Genomic DNA, 26,015 nt, shown 5'->3' with positions numbered 1-26,015 from the left:
CGTCCCTGAATTCCATAGTTCTTGGCGTGACAGTTGTTTAGGAGTTTTGGAGCAGCGATTTTTGAAAATGGCACGGCTGAGGTTCGGTGACTCCGAACCCGCGATTCCTGATTTTGAGACGTGGTCGTGGAGCCAGGGGGCGAAGAAATATCGATCAGGAGGAAAACACAAAGCTGGATTTAAACTTATGCCCTGGGCGCGGCAGGGGTAATGGCTCCTCCCTTTCTTGCCGAACTGGTGGAGCAAGAAGTTCGGAATTGCCTGATGGTTCGTGCACGAGTCTGGACTAGCCACTTTCGTTGAAGAGCCGGTAAACTGGTGATTAGAGATCGCTCCGCCGGCAAAAATGAGAAAGAAGCTATATGGCGAAGAAAGGGAATAAAGAAGGGTCCAATAAAGGGCCTCGATCTTTTTAGCAATTTCTTCGTTTCGGTAGGTTCCTTGGATTTCTCAGAGTTAGGGGAGATCGATGTCCGCTGTTGCATCGACGAAGTTGCTTGGTATCTTCATCTCCAGATAAACAATTCACCGATGACCACGTTTCAAGGGTCAAATAATAAAAACCTTCGATAACGCGAAAATGGCGAAAACAATCAAATCTATTGAAACTATCAAAACTGGGAAACATACTTTACCCTTCCAGATTCCCCAAATTTATGCATGATAGAGTTAAGGGCCAGCTATCGAATCTATCTTTCGATCGAATTTATCATAACCATGAAACATTTTGCCCTTCGGCATTGAACCATTTACCCTTTCAGATATCACGAATTATGCGCGATAACCGACATCGCCACTTCGACACTCTCCCCCAAAATAATCATCCCCTAAAATACCTTCCACTCTCGAACCGAATATCCGAAGGAACATTCCTAGCCTAGCAAAAGTTCCTCTCCACCTATCCAAAGACCTCGCTCAAGAGTCGCTCGCAAATTTTCTGCTTTGATCAACGAATCGAACCCTGGCCTATCGATACACACCATCTCGCCCATTGGTGGAGGCGTTCATTATTCCCGACGTGCGTCGCCGAGGGCTTTCGGGTGTCCTCCGACCCCGCTGAAAGTCGAGCTTTGATCAGCGAAGGTCGAGGGCCGAAAGCACGCCCCCAGGAAAGCGTTAATGAAGAAAGTACGGGAGATGACGGGAGCTCGTGGGTCTCCTCGTCTCTTCAGGGGCGGAGCTTTTGCGGGGCTGTTCCGTTCGTCGAAAGGGGTGCGGAACCGCGACGCCGACGCCGACGCGTCGAGCTTATCGACGCCTGACCACATCCAAGACCTGCCTCCGATCGGGAACATCAGAGGACGTTCCTACAGGGTCTTAGTAGTCGATTCCAGGGTCGACGCTTAAGACGACATAAAAGTCTGACATATATGCATAACAAAAAGTGAAAATATTGATAAAACTTTTCTCCAAACGGCATGCGAAAAATCATATGGAACTCCAGCATGTAATTATGAAAGCCCTAAGGAGGAACGCGATGCTTGGGAAATTTCATTTTACCAACAAAATTCTATTGGAACTCTGAGAGGCTAGGATGAAAATCATTGAAAGAGAAGAATAAAAAAGGAAGTGGTCGGTACAAATCGATGTTAAATTTCTAGTGAGGTCTTTATGAACAACGTGCTTGAAAGTTAACCGAGGGATCGTTCAAACGACGCGTGATATAGTCTTGATAGGCTTCTTTAGATCTTATACAAGGAGACCAATGATGGATCACCCTGCCTATGAATGAACTTTATATATTCCTCTTTTCAGCCTCTCCAGACGAAGCATGACACCACGACAAGAACCCCTCGAGTTTTCTTTTTTTTTTCCCCAACACTTGGCCTCTTTCAAAGTTAGGAACCAGTCTGGAACATCAAAGAGCGTTCGGTTGGAACTTTTCCTGGACGCCTCGAGGATGGACCTAAACCCCTTAAATTATTCAAGAAAAGTCATCGAAACTTCGAAAATCCAAAAGGAACAGCCCGAAGCTTAAATTCCTTGCACGAAACTTGACACTTTAAAACCACATTAAAAGGGCTGATAGCATATTGAAAGATATAGGCAGCGATTGAAGGTGGTTATTTTGATGTTCCCTAGCAACTTCACTCAAATTTCAATTTCCCTGCGAGAGTACAACTATTCCTTCACACTCATTATTTTAAAATCCAAATTTCTAGAATGTGTATAAGATACGAAAACCACCTTAATAGAACACAGCATCTAGTGAAAAACTTATGTAACTTTTAAGAAGATAGCAAAACCACCTTAATAGAACAGAGCATCTACTGGAAAACTCGAGTAACTTTTAGAAAATCATTCTGACGTTCCCAGATAACCATTAAAAAATACTATTTTCACCACAAAAAATTCCGACCATTCCTTCGCACAATTAATTTCCAAGACCAGATCTCCAGGGTGTGCAGGACCTCGTTCCATTTTCCTTAACTCGACTAAAAGTCACACCTTCCACCTTATCCCGAGAAGGGTCGACCCGAACCCTCCTCGATGGATCACCGAGTCCGATTCGAGGCCTGGAGCTTTCTCGGGGCAAGATCACCTGGAGAAAATTAGAAATATCCCGGCGAGGGTCGAGCCGGAGCAAATAAGGATTTTCCTGGGCCGGCATCCGGGATGGCGGCCGCAATTAACGAGATCCGCAACTCCCGCGGACGGGAGCATTACTCTGGACTCTGTTTCGCGTTACATCCGGCCATCCCGGTGTACCTACCCTTTTTGGAGCAGCACAACCAGGTGAGCACTCTGGGGGCTCAGGAGATAGAGAACCGACCTGGCTACCTATCGGTCGTGACGCCCGCCGATCGCGGCCCCAGAACGAAATACGAAACGGCAATCGCTCTTCGGTTAACCTTATCAAAGCCTGACCTACCGTCGACGCTTAATGGCGACTAATTCGATTCCCAGGAATCTCCCTGTCGCTCCTCATTGACGACCGTCGACGGCAAACCTCGACAAATTGTCCGCGAAAATCGGCCACCGACTTCGGTCTACCCGCGACACCCCCGCGAATGCGATTTGACGTTGCAATGTCAAAATTACTTCACGGGAGTAAAACAGATAATTTCATGGAAGATGATTCTCTCACTGGTGAAAGGTAAAAATAATCGAAAATAAAATAATTATGATCATAAGGAAGAATTAGATGATTAATATGCGTTTCGTGTTCTCAAGACTCGAGGTCTGATCCCGACGAGGGATTCCGACCTTGAAGAGTGTTGGCAGGAATTCATAATTAATGAGTAACAATTTATCGATGGTAATATTCTAAGGCGGACCAGTTTAGTCAAGATGTCATCACAAGGGACTTAGTCCGGTTATGAACTGACGTGCTCCCCTGGATCCAGGCCACGCGAATGCAATAATCACTTCCCTCGATGGAAACCTCGGTTATCGATAACCCGTCGAAGCCAACCGTGCCGATTTCCGATTAAAATCGGCATCGTAACGGCAAATTAAATTTCCGGCATGTCTCTAAACTCGTTGGCGACCGATTAAAAATAGTCGCGGCAAATCGGATACCCGACGGGGTGAGAGAACGTATCGATCCCGATGAATTCGCGTAAAAGGTGAATTATTTTAATCTTAAGATCGAAAAACAGCTCTGGATCGCCGGGTATATCTCTGGGTCGACATTTAAGGGTTATTCCAATTCCTCTCACCTTGTCGAATTTAAAAGATACCAACCCGGTTGGGATGTCGATAGAGATATGAATCTGGAGTACTCACCACCTGGAACAGAAAGAAAAAAACGGATATCGTTAATCGATGGAGCTGCAGGTTGGGTGCATAAATTAACGAGATTGCGTCCCGGAAGAATCGCTTCGACATGGTTTCGACTCCTCCTCGGTTTGGAGGGCGATGTGTACAAAGCACCTAATGGAACCAGAGCTGCCGAGTGGCTTTTTATTATGATGAATGATGACGGAGTTCTCTGCGGATGCTAAGAGTAAATAATGTGGCTGAGGGTTGGAAGTTGACCGAACGCTTCGGTAGCGTGGAACGGATGTTGCGGGCCACGGGCCAAAACCTCGGAGACACATTCAATTTTCGGAATTGTTAAATAAGCTTCTTGCTTTTTGCCTAGGTAAAGAAAATGAATTCTAGGCTAACTGATACCACGATCCTAGATTATGTACCATGGAATAGTTTCAATTAATACCCCTCTTACCCAATGTACCCAAATATCCAATTACTACCACTGTTTGCACCATTCCCCATCTTGTGAGGACTGAGTGTACACGTATTTTTGTAATAATTTCCTGTCATTTTGCTCCCTCTCTTATAGAAAAATTACATTCTAAAAAATCAGGGAAAGGGTACGGACCCTCCATTAATTTTAGGGGTTTTATTTTCGCACTTCCCGATAATATCTATAATTTTTTTTTTTTTTATAAAGAAAGCAGAAACAAAATGAATGGAACTCGCAGTGATTTCCCGAAATATTTCTTAATCACTTTTGGAACAATTCTCGGAGAAAATAAAGGGTTCGAAATTTCCTGCTTTGCTAAAAGAGGATGTAACTTAAAGTGAAATTTGGTACGAGTACAGTAGGTATTACTTTGACACAATGGTTGTTAAATTTCATGGAAGAGGAAACAAATGTACCGACAAAAGATGGGTTTACACCCGGTTATTTTCATACTTCTCGTTAACTTTCAAAATCATCTGGCACTGTAACATCAATGTCGTCTACTTCAGTCCACGTCTGACACGTGGTACGGCAGGACTACTTAATCCGCAGTTTCCTGAAAGTTTGCGCCATTAAGAACTCCACCGAAACCAGATCTTTTCCGCAGATACCGTCTCTTCCTTGTTTATGTGTCCCATAAAATCTGCATATTTCCTTCGGCCGAGAAGGGTCCTGCAGCTCTTAGCGATAACGCCGATACGATCTCCGTCGACGGGGCGAATATCTATGCAGAAGCTTTGCTCATTGTTTCGCCCCACCGGACGCGATCTCGAAATCCGAGCAAATAAAGACAAAGGTAAGGTGTCGCGCTAGGAGAAAGATGGGGCGGAGACCCTCCAGGTGGGGGGTGAAATGCCCCTAATAGAGACAGAAAGCCAATCTTCCCGTTCCAGAGCGAGATACTTGTACCACGGGCTCTCTAATCTACAGGAGAACCCTTTCAGGTTTTAGGGTAGAGCACTGCAAACACTTTATGCTTTCCCTCTCTAAGGCGCCCTTCTCTTTCTCCTCCAAGGGGTGAGGTTCGACCTTATTTCCAAAATTAAACCACCTGGACCTCACCACCTCGCAGAGTCCCCGAGAGTGTCTCTAGGAGATTCCTTTCCGGAAAAAAAAAAAAAAAACCAAACGACTTTTACTTTGCATCGGATAAGATGAGGAAAACCAAGGGAGACTTCTACTCTGCATCTGATATGATAAAAAAAAAAGCCGGATAGGGTTTATTCTCTCTTATTTGGAATCGGATGAAATTAGAAAAGATATGCCTTCCAGTCCAGAGGAACCACTAAGGATAACATTCTTGAAACCGTTTATATCTTAATTACGCTCCAATTAGACTAAACGTGCCTCTTAATGTCGAAACTTCTCAACCCGAAGGAACGATTAAAGCCACAATTCACCGAGTTATTGATACTTTAATTACACTCATTAGATTAAAAATGGATCTTAAATTAGGAATACCAAATTTCTCCGCCGACAGGCTTAACACGATTTCCAATTAAAGAGATCTTGATTTTCTCTTAAGGTACGTTCGTCATGCATCACGAAAACATGTCAGAGAAGCTCTCTTTGAACATCAATCCATTAACAACTGTACACATATATACTCGGATTAAGACTCGACTATTAAATACCTTTCGTTTTGTTCTTTCGTCAAGAGCACTTCTTTATAAAAATGAATGGATAAGCTGGCTTTACTCTTTTCTATCCTAGCTGCAAATGAAAATCAGTAGCCCTAGGACTAATTCGTGGTTCGTCCGTCCTTTAACGTGGCATTTGAGCGACTCTCCCGACGCTCGTCGAGGCAGGGTGGACGAGCCGCTTTCTGAATGGCAGTGAAATAACGGGAGCAAGTACGCGGCGTAAAACAGGTCCTTTTTGCAGTTTATTCTTTAGAGGAGCACCGAGCGAGAGAGGGTCGCAAGTACCGGCGTCAATAGAGGCTCGTCATTATTTTCCACGGGCCCGGCAGGGGAAGATGCCGGGCAATCGGCGTAAAGGGGAGCCCCGACGGCCGCCGCCATGCTGCGAGCATAAAGCCAGCGATGAATAATTATTGCGAGTGCTTAAATGTAAAACAAACAACTAACCGCGAGCGACTTGACGGCCAAGTGGCCGTATTTAACAAACAGCCGAGTCGAGAGAGCGTAATCGACAAGAGACGCAAGGGGTTGCCTTGTGTCCTTGATTAAGAACACACCCTGGGGATGAAATCAAGCATGGGGTGCACTTAGATTCGATGATTACGCGAATGCACTTGATTATGCACGGATCACCCTGCTGGTACGTTTGAGAATTACATCTTTTAGGAAAACCGCGAATGCAACTCGATTAAGAACACTCTGGGGATGAAATCAAGCATGGGGTGCACTTAGATTCGATGATTACGCGAATGCACTTGATTATGCACGGATCACCCTGATGATATGTTTGAGAAATACATTTTTTAGGAAAACCGCGAATGCATCGATTAAGAACACCCCCTGGGGATGAAACCGAGCATGGGGTGCACTTAGATTCGATGATTACGCGAATGCACTTGATTATGCACAAACCACTCTGCTGGTAGGTATGAGAAATACATTTTTTAAGAAAACTGCGAATGCACCTCGACGAAGAACCCACAATATTCCCTTAACATAAATTAAGAAAGTCAAACCTCGTTTGCATAAGTACACTTTCAGTGATTAGAAAAGGATTCTTAAATATTCTCTAAATAATTGCATGTATCAAGTGCGCTATTGGAATTGGTAACATAAATCTTTCATTAGACTCGCCACGTATACTTATAATTTTTCCAATTAGAGCTTAAAACGATGTAAGGTTCTTCCTCGGAAAATTGTTGGAAATAAATTCACTGACCCATTTCTCCGGAATCACGAGGAACGCGGTCGCCGCAGTTCCGCGTTCGATCTTCGAGGTTCGCCGGCTTTGGGTCACAAAGTATCGGGAGTGGGAAAAAACGATCGAAAGCCGTTCGAAGCGTCGAACTAACGCAGTAAATTCCGCGGCGGAAAAGCCGCAAGGTTATAAAATTTTACGGGCGGACTACATCGCACCTCCATTAACGATGCCGTCTCTCGACACGCGGAACGCCTTGGCCTCCTACAACGTTCCACGGCTTTTCCGTCGCGTTTTCTCCGCTGCCAATTCAGGGAAGAAAACATTTCTTCGGTCACTTTTTCTTCCCTTGTTTTGCTTTAAACCAAAATACAACATCACCGTGTCGCGTTACACAGAAAAGAGACGACGTAACAAATTTTACTTCTAATTCAAATCCCGTATTCTTATTAATTATATAAAATGTATAGATACACCTAACATCCTGCATTTACCGTATTCCCGCATTTTCACATGAATTTAATGTAACGTTACATGACGATTTTCTATAATTTAACTGAGATGCTGAATGCGATATTACAGAGACAATGTAATTATACTGCAATTTATGGGCACTTCTGTTAATGTAATAAATGTTGATTAGCAGCAATTATTAATTCTACATCAGATTTTAATTTTGTTTTTTCAACAGGAAAATTCCGACGTCCATTGATAAGATTATTACTGTCAAGTCGGTACGCATCGACGTGCGAGATATTTTCTTAGAAAAGAGATTTAGGGGGTACGATTCGTCGGTTATCGCCTTTTCCTCTTATCTCCTCGAGGCAGGATTTTTCGGGATAAGTACGGGATAAGTACGTAAAAGTGCGGGGGGAGCAATCGAGAGTCGAAATGCGCAATCGCGGGGCTTTTTCGAGCCGCACATTTCAGGGTTAAAGCATTCCTCCATTCTCGCATAGGAGGTACCCTTCTATGGAGGTAAGGGATGATTCCTCGCATCTAGAGAGGAACAGGGGAGGCACACGGGGGTGTACCATAGTGCACGACCCGAGCGACGTCGAACGGCAGTTTCCCCTTTGACATCATTTGGATAAAATACGGAGGCTCTTCCCCAGCCCCCGATAACTCCTGCGATTTCGAGCCCTCCTAGCATTTCCCTAGCCACCCCAAACGGTCTTCCACCCCCCGGTAAAATGTCGTAAAAAAGACCCATCGACGGCACTGGATACTTTTATGCGAGGACGTGTTGGTCCCACTTCCGGGTCAAGTTTGGACAACTTTGAGAAGGTGCCAAGTTATCGGAAATAGTCGATAGGTCCCACCCTCGTACCGATACGTCAAAAATTGTCTGGCCAACCCTAAATACGTACCAAGTCACCGGAAGCACTTCATGGTAGTATGTAAAATAAGTGGAATAAATTTGAAAAAAATGAAAGAAAATGCACTTCGTGCGCATGGCTCCTTCTCTTTCGAATTTAAAAGACCTCTTTTTGCGTTCGCCAGTACTTGGCATTTTTTTTTTTTTTAATTGAAATTGAGATTTATATTGCAAATGTTTATGTAAGCCGGAAAGTGGAATGATGAAAAAACGCGTTAACTCTCTTTTGAACTAATTTTCCCTTCCCTGGTGGAGGGGCCGAATTAATGGCAGTGCTCGAAGAGCAACACCGTCGCGTCGAAAATCCAGAAAAAGGGGGAAAATTTGTCGAAACGAATTGACTCTACCTGACTTCTTCTTCTTTTTATACTTCACCAGGTCATCCCAAAATGAACCCGGGTAGGAAAATGTCCACCAACGTCGGTACATACTTTTCGAGAAGGAAATGTTAGCTTTACATTCGAGCCAACTCTTCTCGTCTCGCCCGAAGTACTAGGTTACCGGAAGTGCTCGAAAGACGACACCCCCGAGGGGAAATATAAAAAATGTCGGAATATTTGCAAGAGAAAGAGTCTTACCTACGTACTCCCCTTTCTTTTCCCGGAGGTAGTTTCGTAGGCTGCCCTACATGGGTTTTCAGTCTTTAATAAAATTCGATAAAAAGTAAAGTAATCACCTTTAACACACAATGTTGTGCCAGTAAATGTTAAATCCGGATTACTTCAGATTAATAGAATAAACTACAATTAAATAACAATTTCGAGTCTAAATATTTACTTTGCATTCTATTCTTAAGGGTCGGTCGTTACAGAGCCTCCCAGAACCTTAAAAACGTTGAAATGGTCACTTTCGGAATTTGTTTATTTTTTTTTAACAGCTCTGATTTTTGTAAAAAAAATTATGCAAACGTCCACATCACAGAAACATTCCAATAAGCCTGTTTTGTTTGTGCTTCAAACTGGATTCCTGGTTCACACAGCTTGTGAGTTGGTTTCAGTTTCTTTCTGTTAAAATTCTTCTAGATTCCAGCACATATTTTTCTGGAAAGAAGTGTGTCGGCTTTATCTTCGACTTAAATTTGTCAGCCCAGGAGGAATGCCAAGTAACCGGAAGTGCTCGAAAGGCGACACCATTACGGCGGGAAGTCAGAAAATAGGGAAATATTTGTGAGTCAGAATATTCCCTATTTCGTCTGTCTGCGTTCTTTCGGAGTACATATTTCAACGGTGGAGGGTGGAAAATGGGCGCGATGGCCTATGAAGAGAGAAATCGGAAGAGAAGGATGTTACCAGGGGAAAAACAACGGCGAAGGGAAGATCAAGTCGAGAGATATCCCGAAAAGAGCTCCCCACGTTCGGTCCGAAAGCGAAAATGCACCCATTCTCTACTAATACTAGAAATAATTTTCTAACAATACCCCATAACCCCGATTAACATTAATTTACTGCACATTTCATTCTAAACCTCCTTACCTCGTTTACAAAGCCAACATTTAAAGACAATCCAATTTAAATCACCATCTCAAAGACCCGAAAAATAATTGCAAGGTATCAGATTATGAAATTGCTAAAAAAAAAAAAAAATTGAAAACACACCTATAAAGCCTAGATTAACAAAACTGTTCCTATCGAATTTCATAAAGGCCTTATATTATATGCGTATTCCAATTATTCTATTATTCATTTTCTCTAGCAGTGCAACTGCTAGAGAACTATATAACGAAATGAAATAACAAAAAGCGCTATTGTTTCATATCGACTGCAATGTTAGCCCTGATAAGGATGCGAAGCATCGGCCATTCTCTTCCCCATCGCCGAGGATGAACTTAGCGATGCGTCCAAACTTATCAACCCTCGCTTAATTTAACGTAACTTCGAGTTAGTCGTTAACAAGGCCGACGACGAAACTCGGCTGACAAGTGTTCGCAGTTCTGCGATCCAGCTCGACGCTCTTCCTACTCTTCCTGCCATGTTCTCTTCGTCTTCAGGGTCGACGGCTAACGTAACGCGGAGGCCGTAATGCGATACCGTGCAAAACAGCGTCGCGACGCCGACTGTCCGGTGAGCGAGATTCAGGGTTTAATTTGCAGCCGGCAAAGTTCGTCTAATCACTTTCCTCAAAGCCGACCGAAAGGGAACTGCAAAGAGGAGGAAGGAAGGAAGGGGACGCTAAATAACGCCGAGACGGTAGCCCAAAAAGTGCATAAACTGCAAATGAAGCGATAAATTGTTGGAGGTGTAAGGCTTTCAAAGTAGAAATTCACATACACGATTTATCGGGAATATACGGCCGATAAGAAATTAATAGATCTTCGCTAGAATCGCGGAAAGTGTGACGAAATTTCAACACGAGTGGTTTACTTGTTCAGTTTATTGAAAATATTTTTACGAGTGAATTGAATTTTCATTAAGAATTATAAGAAATACATGTCAGTCGCAGTTACGTGGATTTGATTGCATATTAACCAAGTCTTAAATTGATGTCAAGCAAAGTTCGTCTAATCACTTTCCTCAAAGTCGACCGAAGGGGAACTGCAAAGAGGAGGACGGAAGGAAGGGGATGTTAAATAACGCCGAGATGGTAGTCCAAAACAACCCTCACATGTGAAATTGATAGCTTCGTATACAACTTTTAAATGTTGACATTCGCGACAATGTAGATTTTCTTATGCCAATCGATTCGTCCGCGGAAAAAATTGGTACGACCTCGCGAATCTCCAGATAGAAATTCATGATCATCATATGAGGAAAATCGGTTAACAAACAATTTGCAAACCATTTGCTGCATGAAATGTCTGCAATATATGTACGCATGTTACACAATAAATTTAAAGAAAAATTTGCGGTAAATTTGCCACGCCATGGCTCGAATGTTAACTACAGAGGCTGCAATTGTTTATCAGCAAATTTAGCTGCACATACGCGTACAAACATTGAAACATTGCGTGCACAACTCTGTTTCATATTTCAGTATTTTTGGTTCGTTATTCTGTCCTGCAGATATTAGTTCCAAATTAGGACTCATAATTCATTTCATATGCTATATGAGGCAAATTTAATGCAAATTTTTCATCACTGTCTTTCTGGGAGTCCTTCGGAGAACGTCCATTTCGCATGTGGATCGCAATTGGTTTCCATATCAGCTCTTGGTGGAGGAGCGGGGTTCCTTAATCCGCTACGTGCACGAGGAGGATCGGGTCGAAGTAGAAAGAAGCGATCAACTTACATTCCTGAAAACTGGGAGCGTCCTTTATTCCCATGGGTCCTGCCGAATCCCTGGTTGGTCGAAGAGTGCGACGCGACTCGGTTGACCGTCCATCGAAATCGAAATCGAAATCGCGCACTTTCACTATCATCGAAAAGTAAGAAAATGGCGAGAGGTGCGTCCTCTCCGACGACGCGAAACAAAGTAAAACCTCTCGAGTTAGGCCCGAGGTCCTGGAAATTCCGCGGAGGGAGACACGAGGGGAACAAACGTCGGCATCGTTGGACCTCGAAACGTAAATATCGAAACGTAAACAGAAACGCTCGACACCGGTCGAGGCGTTTCCAAAAGAAATTCCGAATATTCTCGGTACAGTGCTATTCAAAGAAATATTTCTGGTTCAATGAATTTTTATTATTATTAATGTAAAATTGTAGCATTAGATATGTTTCATTTTCATTTACTGATTTCTAGTTTTCAGGAACGACAGGAACGTTGGTTCGAACTAGGTCAGGGATTTTCCCAGAGGCGAAGTTCGCGATATGTCGACGCAAGAACGCACTTATGTCGCGCGGGTTCCGCGGCGTTTTTTACGGGGCCTCGGCCAATAGCCGTAAAGGGTGATGCGGCCGCGACGTTCGCTCCAACGGAAAGCACCTATATACGCGAAAGAGCGTTTTACTTCCTTTCGCCGATGCGCGATAAAGGCCGCAGCGAAAATAGACGCGGCGAGATTTACCCGCGATTTTGCGCCGCGGATTATCGGCGCGGGATTTAGCGACTCGCTCGGGAAAGCTTTGAGAAAATCGTTAGAAATTCCCCTCCGATCGAATAACTAGCTGATAAAAATTGGATTTCTTCATTTCAACCCCTTGCGCCTCGATTTAATTATGAAACATTCTAGCTGAATGAGTCTAATTCGTCATTCTAGCGCAAGGAGTTAACGAAGGATGTGCTTGTACTTAAATTGCGGTATTTTTTACGGAAAATATGATTATGGGTTTTATTGGCCAGTTTAAGGTAAAGCCTTGGTGGAATTTTGTCTATAAGCAATTTTAGACATTAATTTAGTCGTATGAATTTTATAGAGAACAAAACGTAAGGAGCAGCAATTGAGGGCTCGAGTGGTCCCTCCTCCTCGTCATCGGCCGGTTCTCCATTAACTAATGATCAGGGAGTAATTATTCCCATAGCCTGGCCAAATTTGTTCTCGCAAGAAATTTGCGCAGCAAACAGTGCAAATAAAAGAGTGGAAAATTGGGAGCATCAACCGGGGGATCCGCAGCGAGGAGTTCAAAGAGGAAGCCGAGGTGGTAGACTATTAGGCGGATCGACCCCGAAGCTGCGATTCCTCCCCGAAGGGGTGGCAAGGGTGGCGCAGCCCTTAAGAAAACTCGCAATATTTACCCGTCGGAAATCAGGCACGACGTAAAAATACAAATCGCCCTAATCATTATTTACTCTACTTTCCAGCCGCTTCCCCGAGGGAGCCCCGTCACATCTCGTTCCGCGAGGATGAGGATTTCTTCCCGAGAAACGCTTCAAACGTCGCTCCTTAAAGCGTCCCGACGCCGGGGAGCGAGGGGCCGGAACTTTGATTAAAGGCCACCATTCGTATCGACTCGGCTTCGTAATTACTAATTTCATTTGTAAAGCTCCGAGCTGCGAATCTTAAATCCCCGTTTCTCTCGCCGTTCCCTCAACTTCCACCCTTTTCGTCGAGGTCGCAAGGTGCAAGCGTTTTTTCCACCGCCTTGCGGGTAAAAAGGTCCGTGAAAAAGTCAACATTTCCAAATTCACCCGCGGTGTTAAACAGAGACTGTAATAAATTCATGAAACGTGGGTTGGAAGTTTCATTCAGGTACGGATACTACATTTATGACATATTCGTAAACGTATCTAATAACCGGGCTTCATAATTTTACAAGTTGGCTTAATAAATGCTGAAATGTCATAAAACTCGAAACCTGTACGTACATTTATGAATATTACCTACTATCTAACGTCTGCCTAATATCGTTGTAATTTGGTAGAATTTTTTGTACTAAAAATGTATGAAATTTAGCAATCCTTATCGAAGTACATACGCATTTACACGAGTAGCTTCAACTGACTGTAAATCCATGTATTTCTAATTGTGGGTAGTACAATCAGAGATGCCTAATCAATTCCTTGACAATCGTATTAATTAATCCATAAACCAGATTTCTACGAAAATATATAAAACAAGAGGTGACTTTACATGATCGAACCCCGACTTTAAGAGCGTCTCGCGATAAAAGTGTCATCGCCCTCAAAACGCATTCCCTCCACGAGTGCGATAAATTTTTGAAATGGCATCTTAGTCCCAGGTGTTGTTCGAAAAGGTGATCGATTCCCGAGGAAATGTCCCCATCTGACTTTAAACGCCGAGATCGAGGAAATCCGGGGCCTCGCCATTACAAATGACCAGGGGTGCAGGGTGAGATTCGGACCCTCGAGGAAGGAGGGCGAGGGTGGTCCAGGGTGGCCCAGGGTGGTTTGGCCGGGAAGGAATGAAAAATAAGGGTGCAGGGGTAAGGTCGAGGACAAAACGGCTCATTGGTCGCACATTCGCCTAACTACGTTACTGCCGGAGAAAGCCATCTCTCCGACGAGGACGACTCGGTCTCCCGAAGGGTGACCCTTAAGCCGGGATTTCAGGAGGATCCCGACTGCAAAAAATCACGCCAGCGCCTCCATTTCCCTCCTTCCTTTTCTACGGCACGCGACTCCGAGGAAATTGAATGGTGCCCACTAACAAAAATTGAAAGGGGAAAATTCCCATTGTCCTTCCGTCCCGTCGCGAGGGGAATGGGCTCTCGCCACCCCCTTACCAGAGGTGGACCAATCAACGCCAGATATTCCAGAAAAATTCATATTTTTATACGTATATCGGCAAAGAAAGTCTTAAATCACAGACCAACATGGTATACACGGAAAGCTTGAAATTAGTTTAAGGAATAAAATGATGGTTTCATATATTTCGAGTGGCGATGTAACTGAAAGGGTACAAGCTGTTTTACTTTTTACTCGGACGGTTAGTAGTTTTCGTTGAACTTGTAATTTTATTATACTTTGTCTGAGCTGGGAATTTCAATGTGAAGTGGATTTGCCAAGTGAAATGGGGCTAATGAATGGAGAGGAGGCAAGTGTGTCAGTACGACGGCTTTCATTGTTGTCAGAACTAGGCGCCATTTCCTAATAGTCTTTCAATTCGCTTCCTTTCGTGTTCGGCAGTGCGAGTCTTTGAGAAAAGTGAATGGTGCCTTCTAGCCAGATTGAAAGGGGAAATTTCGCTCGGCTCGCTTTGTCGCATCATCCCATTGTAGAGTTTCGGCCCTGTAGCCAAATAATGTGAACCAATCAACATCTAATACTCTTTTCTGGGACAATGTGGGGCACCGGAGTGCGACCGATCGATCTGAATTTTCCAGTGAAAAGCCCTGCGACAAGAAAGAAACCTACTCCATCTGCCCTCCAAATTACGTAAAACTAACACCCTCGTGACCGTTAATATTTACAAACCAAATTATATGAACAATTATTCTCTAATTGTCGGGGAAAGAAATAGTCAAATTTGATGTCCATTCTTAAATAACCCCCGGTGGGAATCAATACCCACTAATAAAATCACACCCAGGAATTCAAATCCACAAATGGAGTACGTTTTTTTAATAATCCAATTAACATTAATTAAGAGGAAAGTGTGTACCAGTATGCGTTTAGGTAAAGCTGACTTCTCAAAATAGGATTGCATCGAATTGTTCCATAACTACGTTCAGAGCTTAAGTCGGCGAGGCTGAAGTTAATTCCTATCGACCACGGAATTATCCCTACTGGTGGATTAGTATCCTTGTTCTACTTGTCAGTTCGGTCTCAGTCTAAACTAATTAGCCCTTGGCTATACCAAATTGCCGGTAGACGATATTGTAGCAGGTTGCAGCAGGGGAGAAAATCATAAGAGGGTTTCCTAGCTGCTCTTGATAGGTCTACGAAACTCCGAGCAGTTCGAGTGGAGTGATCGAGTATCGTGCACTGATACGATTATCGATGAAACTCCCTTATCAAAATGGATACCACTGAAAATGTGGCTAAATGATGAATTTCCTGTAAATTTCGCATCGCGTCACGAAATTGGATAAAATATTTATGACGTATTCCCAAATAGAACATATACTGAACCTCTTTTTTAAATGATAATTTGACATGCCACTTTCCTTCCAAAGTTCGGAATAAAATGTGAAATTTATTAAAATTTGAGATTGCGCTTGTCTGAAAGGTACTGTTGGTTTTATTTCGTGAGATACGAGTCTTGCGGTCAACTCTGAATATATGTATAGTGTTAAGAGATAAGCCACTTCGCCGAGTACTAAAAATATGAAAGATTAAGTTGACAACGGACAAGACCTACTTAACGTCTTTCATGACTTAACTATTCGCTATCGGGCCATTATTAGCCAGTAGTGAACAAGATGTAGGGTACGACAACCTTTTATGCGTGACTTAAATTCTTATGGACCTACTTTCGTGTGAATGGCCTTCGCAATTGTTCGTAAATTTCCATACGGCACGATTTGTTCTCCAATTTGCAATGGGATACTATTGTGATTCGTTTACTTTCTTACGGGCTATCAGGAGTAACCCTGGAAACAAAAACTTAAAAGTCTTTTAGCACGTGAAACAAATGTAACGACACCCGTAAACTGATAAACTGAACGCGTTATATAAAACTATTTTATTTGGTACACAAATTATTCGATAAGAAGAAATTATTTGATAGCTCCATCTCAGTCATGCCCTGCAGACTGCCAAATTATTAATACATTCACTTTTTAAATACGTGTATTAGATAAAGGTCGGGAGTAAACTATAATACATTATGAGGGCAAATTTATTGGCACTGTTCGGAGTATCGAGTCTTTTCTTAGAAACAATGAGATGACCAAATTCGAGTAGCTTCCTCTCGGCTAGAATTCCCGAACGTCCGGTGCAGAGCACTCGTATTTTATCGGAATGGGAGTATAATTAGTTGGAATAACGGAAGATAAAGCGACGCCATTACGAAAGCGGTGCAATAAATGTAAATCAGGCAGCCGTGGAACCAGTAATAATTCGCGCTAAAAACACCGACGCGTCATCCGGCTCTATTATCCCAGCCACGAGAGAGAGAAGGAGGGAGTACGAGAGAGTAAGAGAGAGAGAAAGAGGGAAACGTCGGAGCTTGCGGAAAGCCACCGAAAATATTGGCTTCCGTTAAAAGCGCAACTTTAGAGAGCCTTTACGCGAAACCTCTATTTTTTCAATTCAGGAATTAGTAGGACCGTTCGAGACCCTTTTCGAATCGGGAAAATGAAGCTCGCATATATCGAGTGTAGCCAGAGAAAAATAAAGAGAGACGTTGATTTTGTTTAAAGCGTGATTTGAAACACCTTTAAACAAAAAAAAGATAATTTTTCAATCCTACCTAAAGGTAATAACGTTCTAAGTGTGCCATGAACAAGACTTCGGGGTCTATCAAAAAGTGACTTCGAATGACTAAAGTCCCCCCCCCCCCACTAATAATTTAGAGAAAAGTCCAAAATGTTGCGCATCACTTGGAACAAGTAACTGACTTTGCGCGCCATTAACGAGACTTTGACAGGTAGAAGAATGCTTACCTTGGAAAAGATTAAGTCTAAGCTCGGGGGATGAAATTTATTATAATCCGAAAATTAATTAACATAAAATATCCCCCATGAGAAAGAACAAAGACTTTTCCTCCCGAGTCCCATGCGTCCCGTAAACGTAAAATATTACATCTCGTGCAAAAGTTCTTGCGCAAAAGCGTCAAGGGTGGAGTCAAGTTCCGGAACCCCGAGGAGCGCTTACCCTTGCGTGGTCTAATAACACAGGGCGAAGAAAAGCTAAAAGGATCCTTTGAAAGCGATTTCGCCGAGCCGTCGAGGCCGATTATTTATTATTCCTCCACTTTTACTCGTTAAGCGAACAATGGCGAGGGGTTGAAGGGCGCTCGGCGGTTCTCCACGAAGGAGGGCAAAGGAGGACATACGGGGACAGGGTGGAGGCAAAGAGACAGGCTCTAGGACCGAAAGGGTGGCACACGCGGCGGGGGTTGGCTCGTCCTAACCGGGAGAAAGCAGTCGCAATCATAACTATCAAAACCAGAACTTCCTCCGACCTCCCCCTGCAATCATGTCGCTTGTTTTGTCATTTGTAACCGACAGCAATTTTCGTAGCGTCGTTGCCCGGCAAAAACGACAACCGTTCCTCTTGCCGTCTTCTACGGTCAGCCAACGGAACGTCGACGGAATTCGTTTGTGCCTTTTGTCTTTATTAACGGGGAAACAAAGCGGAGGGGTCGATGGAACATCGTGCCCCCTTGCCGAGGTAATTTATTACTGGCGTAGTTACGGGGAGAAATTCATTTTTGGGAATTCCTCCTAAAAGACTTCTAAAACGCAAATTTCCGAAAAACCAAACGACATGAATTCAAATGTACCTTGTCTTGTATGAAAATTACGTTATGTTACCATCCTAGTCGAGCCTCGAAACTTTTCAACATTTGATGCAGTTCAAAGATTACTTTTTTGCAAGTTCTGAAAATAATCAGGAATGAAAACGCTTATATTATCATTTAAGGTGATGTGAAAGTGGCGTCAACGAGTTCTCGTGCATAAAGCTTTTCTTCAAACTGGGTGTACTGGATCCATTCAAGCTTTACAATACAAATATGGCAGGTATAAGGAAGGTCCTGAAATCCATGAAATTTCAAGTTTTTCAAAAATTTCTTCGTAGATATCTTAAAAATGTCTTATAAGAGATGAAGTTTCAAGAGGATCAGGACCTTCGTTATAGCCTCCACATTCGCGTTGTGAAGTTTGAAACGATTCAGCACCTTCAGTTCGAAGAAAAGCTTCACGAACGGTTGTTTCTTCAGATGCCACTTTCACATCCCCTTAGAAATGCTTTGGAAGCTTTGGGTGAATTCTAGAGTCACATCTTTTTAGGATTTGGTGATTTTGAAGTTATGCCAATGGCGCTTCGAGACTGTCCTTATCACAGGAAGACCTTTCATTGATACGAAACAACCCCTGTATCCGGTGAGGGTGGAAGCGGGATGCGTTGACGTGTCTTTGGGGGCGAAAAAAGGCATAACCGAGCCTAGCTCCCACATTCGTTTCTTTTATAGTTTGGTGCATTACCGGGAGAAGGCTTGCCAAGGCCGGACCTCGGCTTTAACATGGCGCACAATGCAAGGGGGGCGTCGTTATGGCCGAGCATTGCCATAAAGACTTGGCGTCCCACTCGGGTGCACAAAGCGTGCTACTTTGCCACCCTCTCGCCCTGCCAGCCATCTTGGCCTTCTCTTTGTCAAACCGAACCCAGAAAGCGTTTCGCGCCTTGCCAACTTGCCCGTTTCCTTCCCTCTTCCGAAGTCCGGCTTGTCGGTGCATAAAAGCGCGACTTCGTTTCGCGGCTAGCTTTATTATGTGCATCAACGCTCGACCGGAAACGCCGCGATAGAGCTGACGTTTATTCGGCCATTTTGGATGAAAAGTGCCCCAAGGTGCGGTTCCAAATTTATGGATGGTTTGGGTTAACAGCCAAAAGACAGTCTCGGTGGATTCTGAAGTCTCAGACCTCAGTTTAACTTCCTTTCGTAATCGCATCATTGATGCATCGCATCGAATTTCTCATGCCGGGATGATTAACTTAGCAAATCCCGATTGTTCTCTTTTCTCTAAACGAATTCTGTCCGAAATCATTAGACTATTTTTTTTTCCGCCCAGTTGCATTATCCTTCCCAACAGAAATATATGATATTGCAGTTATTCATGCATGTGCAATGGTATTATCAGAACGAGGGAATAAATGCATTTTTGCAGTGGAAAAAACCAATCTCTTTCGCGGCAATTTCCGGGATGCTGCAAGGAAACGCATCGGGTTCGGAAAAAAAAACGCAATGTTTACGCTCAATTACTCTGTTCTTAACTATTGATAAAGGGATTCATTTTCATCGAAAACATTTGTACCGGCGCTTCGGGAACCAGGCAATAAGATTGACTAATCATCTCGGAGATGATTCTTTTGCAAGATGCGATAAAATGCGGGAAATAGAAAAGGGTGAAAGAAATGAAAGCGCGTGGGTCAAGAATGCGTTTCTGTAGCAGACGAGACGAATCCATTTCGCGACAGTTCCTGGCGTCGGGGATGCTGCAAGGAAGCGCATTCATCTCGCCTCTTCCTGGGTGGAAAAAGCGGACGAAAGGAACGAGGAAGAAGGACGCAGAGTCCGGCCCCGGCAGCAGGATGGCAATCCTCGCCACATAAACTTCCCATGCTCGCCGGTTCTTTTATGGGCCTAATATAAAGAAACGGCCACGCTTAACTATCCGCCAACAGCTAGACAACGTTTTATGAACTCCCGTCGCGATAACGCAACATAATCTCTCGTTCCCCGCGATCTTTCTCGCGTGCACGCACCAGCCTCCGCGTCGGAATGGTGTTTCTTCACCGAGGCTCGACATCTTCGTCCTCAGGGTCTCCAAAGCACGAGATGATACCGATTGTCAGGCATAGAGGTGTCACCCCATTGTTCCCGGTCGCAATTCTTCCCTTTACGAGAAAGAACGCGCTTTGTCGTTGGCCAATTGCAGGAAGTCACTTTTGTCCCACTTTTCGGTATCACCTTCCCCGAGGACGCTCGGAAACGCGGGACCATTTTATTACCAGAACGTAATATGTGATTTATGTCCCTGGGATCCGTAATTCCAAAGATGCTTCGATAGACCCTATACACAGAATTTTTCATCCGGGATAGCTGTATCTTTTGTTGAACCTTTTGTCATTTTTATTTTAAAATGCATCATGAATTGTATTTTGCGCCTCTTCTGATGATTAATTGGGGAAATTAATCATTTTGTATATTTACGCTTACGGATTAAATCCTGGATTTAGTATCTTCGAGATTGTGTATTATTTTCCTTGATCGGAACTATTTTTCTAGCAATTTCTTTCGGCGTGTAATGACATTCTTTGTGTATTGAGATCCTCTATCTTCGGCCTTATTGTTCGTTCCAAGGATCGTTGCCTTTGGGAGTCAAAATGTAGTCGTTATCGTTTCATTGCAAGAAGATGACTTGTCTCGCTTTACGATATCTTTGAGTACTTACCTTTTCCTTGGGTACTCTGACGGAATCTTAGATAGCTGCTCGCTCGTCGCTCTTATCTGTCTCCTCTTTCGGCCGCAGATGAGCAGCGGTTTAGCACGAGTATCCTCTCTCGGTCCATCCTAATCTGTCCGTAATAGAGGAGATGGAACTTCCCTTAGAGAAGTCGAAACATCCCATCTACTACCTAACCAAAGAACTCGCCTTTCGCCTCGAAGGAAACTAGACAACTATGATCGAAGACGGAGCTCCTTCGATACTTTTAAAAAGTGCACACGAGTCCAACTCCTCGCCATCCATCTCTTTCCGTATGATGTACCGTGAAATACCCCACGGTAGCCAATCGTTACTTCAATCTCGGTACATCTTTCACCTTTCCATAAACTTTGTCAGTGTATCTTTGCGCTTCTATCATCGATTCATTTTTTAGCAATTTTACATACCACTATCAGACAGCCTCGATCGAATTAAAGTAACCTTTTAAAGAAATCCAATTTATACATGTAATTTTACGGATCGGTTACGTACAGGTACGCTGATTAATGTTCAAGATCAGTTTAACATCAATATAGCTAGAAGTATAGCTTGTAATATGTAAGATTGGTGGTACATAAATATATAGGTTCATGTTGCATGAACACTGAAAATCCAGACTATGGGATACATTTCGAAAATAGGATTACCGGAAAATGACAGAATTTCAATGACCTCTTGATGTACTTAGCGCTGTAGGAAATCTTAGTTAATCTATACAAGTAATACTTGAGATTGGTGTTACGTATGTAGGTTTATGGCACACGAATATTAAAAATCCCGATTGTGGCTGAGGTATTTTTTCTCAAAAAGAAGGTTAAGGATAAATTTTGGAACCCTAGTGATCCTTTGATGCGCTTAGTACTGCAGGAAATCTCAGTTTGGCGGCTATCTGCTTCAGCAAAGCGACCCAATCAATTCCTCTCGCAAGGCCGGCCCAAGTGAGCTCGTGAAATACGATATTCGGGTTATTTCCGCGTGTTCCGCGTCCTCACCGCCTCCGCAGGCCGCATTGCGGTCTTTCCAGCCCCCATGGCGAGGGCGGCCACATAACGTGCCGTTCGTTTGCAAAATAACGTGTCCGTCGAATCCCACCCCTCCTGGCGCGTCCACCCTATGGAGGACCTCGCGGTGACACCGCGAGGCTTTTGCCAAACGACGCGAAAATCCATACTGCTGATACTCCCGACGGAACAATGAAATGACCCTCTGCTTAATGAAATCATTTTTCCATTCAGAGTTTAACGTATTATATAGAATAACCCGGGAAAAGGGCTCGTTTTGACGGTCGACATGGTTTCGAGATTTTATCTCTAGAGGAGATTACCCTCCCTGGATTAGATTATTTTGTTATCCGGACAAATTGTCATTTCGCCATTTCCTGGGAAATGTTCATCGTGGCTTCGTACCTATGAAACGGAATTTTATGTCGAATTTGATAGAAAGGACATTTTCGACCCTCGCCACTTTCATTCTGGAAAATCCGCAGGATTTTGTTTTGCGTTTGCAAAGCAACGTGCGTTGACCCATGCTTCCCCACTGTCCGATCTCGTTTGTAGAAATGCATCTGTCAAGGGTGTACACAGGGTGCACTTTTTAAGCAATGGTTTTGTGTGGAAGTATTTAATGCGACTTTAGAAAAATTTGTAGAAATTGAATTTGTGAAATGAAGTAACGGAATGTTCGTTTCTTCCCTTACGGGCGGAAAGACCTGGGTTCGGTGCATTCCGTTTTGGGGATTCCGGGGGATGCAGATGCAGCCACGCCACTAGACAGAAGAGCTCCTTTGTGGAATTATTTACAGCGACTTTAGAAAAATGTGTAGAAATTGAATTCGTGAAATGAAGTAACGGAATGTTCGTTTCTTTCCTTACGGGCGGAAAGACGTGGGTTCGGTGCATTCCGTTTTGGGGATTCCGGGGGATGCAGATGCAGCCACGCCACTAGACAGAAGGGCGTCTAGTGTCAAGTGGCGGGGTGGGACGTCGATGGAGTCGAGGGGCGAGGAAAACCGGAAGTGGTGGCGGAGACGGGACTTAGGGGTGGAAATTCTCCCGGCAACGTAAGGGTGAGATCTTGGGGAAAGCATAATGACGCGCCTGCGATCGTACATGGAAACGAGCTCCCTGGTTCCGTGCAGTTGTTCCATTCCCCTGCAGTGCTTTCATGATTTCTATTTCGAATTGCATTGTGCACTTTGCAAAAAGTTTCGTTATATTAGTAGTTAATTCCTATCTGAGAAGTATTTCTTTGGGTGTGATGAAATGTTCATGAAACGAGATTGCTTGACCCGCGCAATTATTCCCTTCACCTGCCAATGCTTTCATGATTTTCATATTTAATTAAACATCCTATATTCATTGTATAGAAAAACGATGTTGAAACTATTTCGCTTTAACACGTGGCGATTAGTCGTCTGCATATTCATTTTTGTTATAAACTTTCAATGTTGAATCGCACCATTTACGGTATAAAGTGAACATTTTGTCAGTATCTATTCAAGGGTTTTTAGAAATTCAGACTGCGCGATCGCTGATGCAATTTTTACTCGTCCGACAGGCCACGAAGGAGAGGAAGAGGTAATGGCGTTGACGTTTTCAGGAAAAAATTCGAGGACCTTTTTTACACCCTCGACACGTCGATCTTCGTTAAAGGATAATACGCCCTAAAGCGTCGTGAAATATTCCCGGGGATTTTTTTTCAGGTTGAGTAAATGTATTTCTAAGGCCGTCCGCCAATAGACGAGACAAATTGATTGGCGTACGAGCTCCCTTCTTGACTTTCCCAATTCCGATCGATGTTCGCCGATAAAACAGAAGAGCCGAAGAACTCTTCATCCCCGTAGTGAATTCGATATTACCTCGTGTTAACTACATTCAATATTTTTATTCACCTTTTCCGTACCCTGCATGTCACCTCAAAATTCCTTAATCTCATTCCAACATTTACCTAAAAACCCTAAGCACCTTCATTATCCATCATATCTACGAGAAACGTAATAAACATATTCTTACCCGCATTCTAAATTAATTTAATATATATGAAATATCGTAAATCCAATTACAGGACATCGCGTCAGTAAATGAAGACGCTGAGACAACAAATATAAAAAACAACTTGTTCGACTACGTTTTAGTTAACTTCAATTTTTGCAGCCTCGTTAGGTCGTCCAGCAAATTTTCGTACGATTTGTGTAAGGTAGATGTTTTTTAATGTACCTTGAACTTACACGGCTCTTACTTTAAATTCGAGAGAATAAAATTCGTACGGAAGCGCCCATTCCAGCCCGACCGAACGAACGCTTATACAGGTGCTCGGCGCAACACAAAAAGTGTTATCTTTATGGGAGGGACGAAGTTTTTACGAGGTAGAGAGAGAAACGGAAACGTAATATGAACTCGAGAAGATATGTAGCCGTTTGAAGAAGGGTTAAAGTACTGAGGTAAGTCGCGGATCGGAGGAATCGGCACGCGATGTCGGTGTAACCACAGCTCGCGACGGCTGCCCTGCAAAGTACCCGCCGAAGGAAACGGTCAGCAAACACGCCAGTGGACCTGCAAGTTTAATCGATTGCAAAGTCCATTAACTGACAGCTTTCATTGACCGTTTCGATCGCAATCGTGCTCGCACTTCTGTCGTCGGCCGACGAACTCGGGCTACAGATATCACGCACCGTAATTCTCGATTAAGCATGGGATTTAATTAAATTTCATTTAAATTACGAGCTCTGGGAATTGTATACATTCAATTACATATTTACATATAGATCGTTGTGAGATTTATGATGTGACAGTATACTAACTACAGATTATTTTAGAAGAATTAAATAAGCATTAAGTGACGTTTCGCGTAGAGATGAAGTGCTCAATCGAGATTCATTTGTTCGAGAGAGTCTCTCGTTGTTAATTAACTCTGAAGATACGTATTAAAGAATAAATCGAATTATGATCGATCGGAGAGGATCACGAAATGGATCGCCTCCTATCAGAAGGTACTGATACAAGGAAGAGCGAGGTACTCCGATTCTTACAATATTTTTCGTCTTGATTCGATGGATCATTTTCTCCAAGACATTGCATACGTATTGCCAATGTGCAGACATGATTTATGCAGATTAAGATTTTAGATTTCTGGGGCATACGGCAAGATGAAGTGAGATATAAAACGGAGTACTCCACAGAGAGTCACGTATGACCGCGGTAGGTAAACCAGACGGGAAATATATTTTATAAATATATAAAACAAATTAAAAATATATATGTACATATACAAAATACACGTTCGCTTTGTGAGGAAAGGAAAACCTGTCAAAGCTATTTAACGAGTACCTGAAATCGCATCCTAAATTATATGCATAAGTCGAATACAGTAATGGCCTCTACTAAGAAAACCTTTAAAAAATATTCTTTTCTTAAGATTAAGTCCTGCCATGTGGAGGGTTTAACTATCAAGAGTGCGTGGAATTTTGGGATAAAAAAATCGTATTATCTCTGGATTCCCTTGCCGATGGGGGATCGATCGGCCGATCGATTTTCCAGAGGAACGGGTGCTCCGAAACGCATCAGAGGTGATCAGAATTCCCATCCCGAGAGGCGGGAAGGTCGCACTTTAGACGCGGCGACGATTCCGCGCGTAAAAGCCTTCGTCGCCTCCTCATCTTCCAGCGATCCGCATTAATGGTATGCATTTATTCGGGGTCGCGGAATTAGACCGGGATTGCGGCTGCCGCCAGAAGTGGGTGCCTCCGCGTTCGAAAATCGCTGCCCACGGCGGTTCTGAATTATTCAATCTTTCATCGACGATGGTCGACCACCTCTCCTCCAGGATTCGGTCCTCCTCCGGGGTGGAGGAAGTGCCGAAGGAAGTCTCTCCACATTTCCCCACGTTCGTTTTTCCCTAACTTAGAAAGAATCCGGTATCAGCCACTAATGTTAAAAAGGAAGAGGAGTAAAGACCGTATGCGGGGAAGGTGCAAGGAAAATTGCAAAATGCAGTTCCCAAAGTTGACGAGATGGACGAAATTATCCGTTGTCACGGCAGGTATCGCTATCCTGCATGACAATATTTTCAGCATCCCAGTTCCATGAATATCAAATCAATTTATAATCGGAGCTGACCTCGTTTCGCGCGTTTAAAAATGTATTTACGAATGTTTACATATTTACACGGGTGAATT

The 26,015-nt window shown here is 43.5% G+C and overlaps 1 protein-coding gene across 1 annotated transcript in view; it reads right to left on the bottom strand.

Moving 5' to 3' along the window:
* The window catches only part of LOC105700565 (semaphorin-2A), a 280,045-nt gene extending 268,247 nt beyond the window's left edge, over nucleotides 1-11,798 (bottom strand). Inside the window, exon 1 of the mRNA XM_012426521.2 lies at nucleotides 11,635-11,798. The gene's annotated coding sequence lies outside the window, so the exon portion shown is untranslated. The remainder of the gene's footprint in view (nucleotides 1-11,634) is intronic.
* Nucleotides 11,799-26,015: the final 14,217 nt, after the last annotated feature.

Source organism: Orussus abietinus, unplaced genomic scaffold (genome assembly GCF_000612105.2).
Source record: "Orussus abietinus isolate OABI.00-Male unplaced genomic scaffold, Oabi_2.0 scaffold2, whole genome shotgun sequence".
Taxonomy (NCBI): domain Eukaryota; kingdom Metazoa; phylum Arthropoda; class Insecta; order Hymenoptera; family Orussidae; genus Orussus; species Orussus abietinus.
The sequence above is the reverse complement of the archived record's forward strand: the minus strand, read 5'-3'. Positions and strand labels throughout refer to the sequence as shown.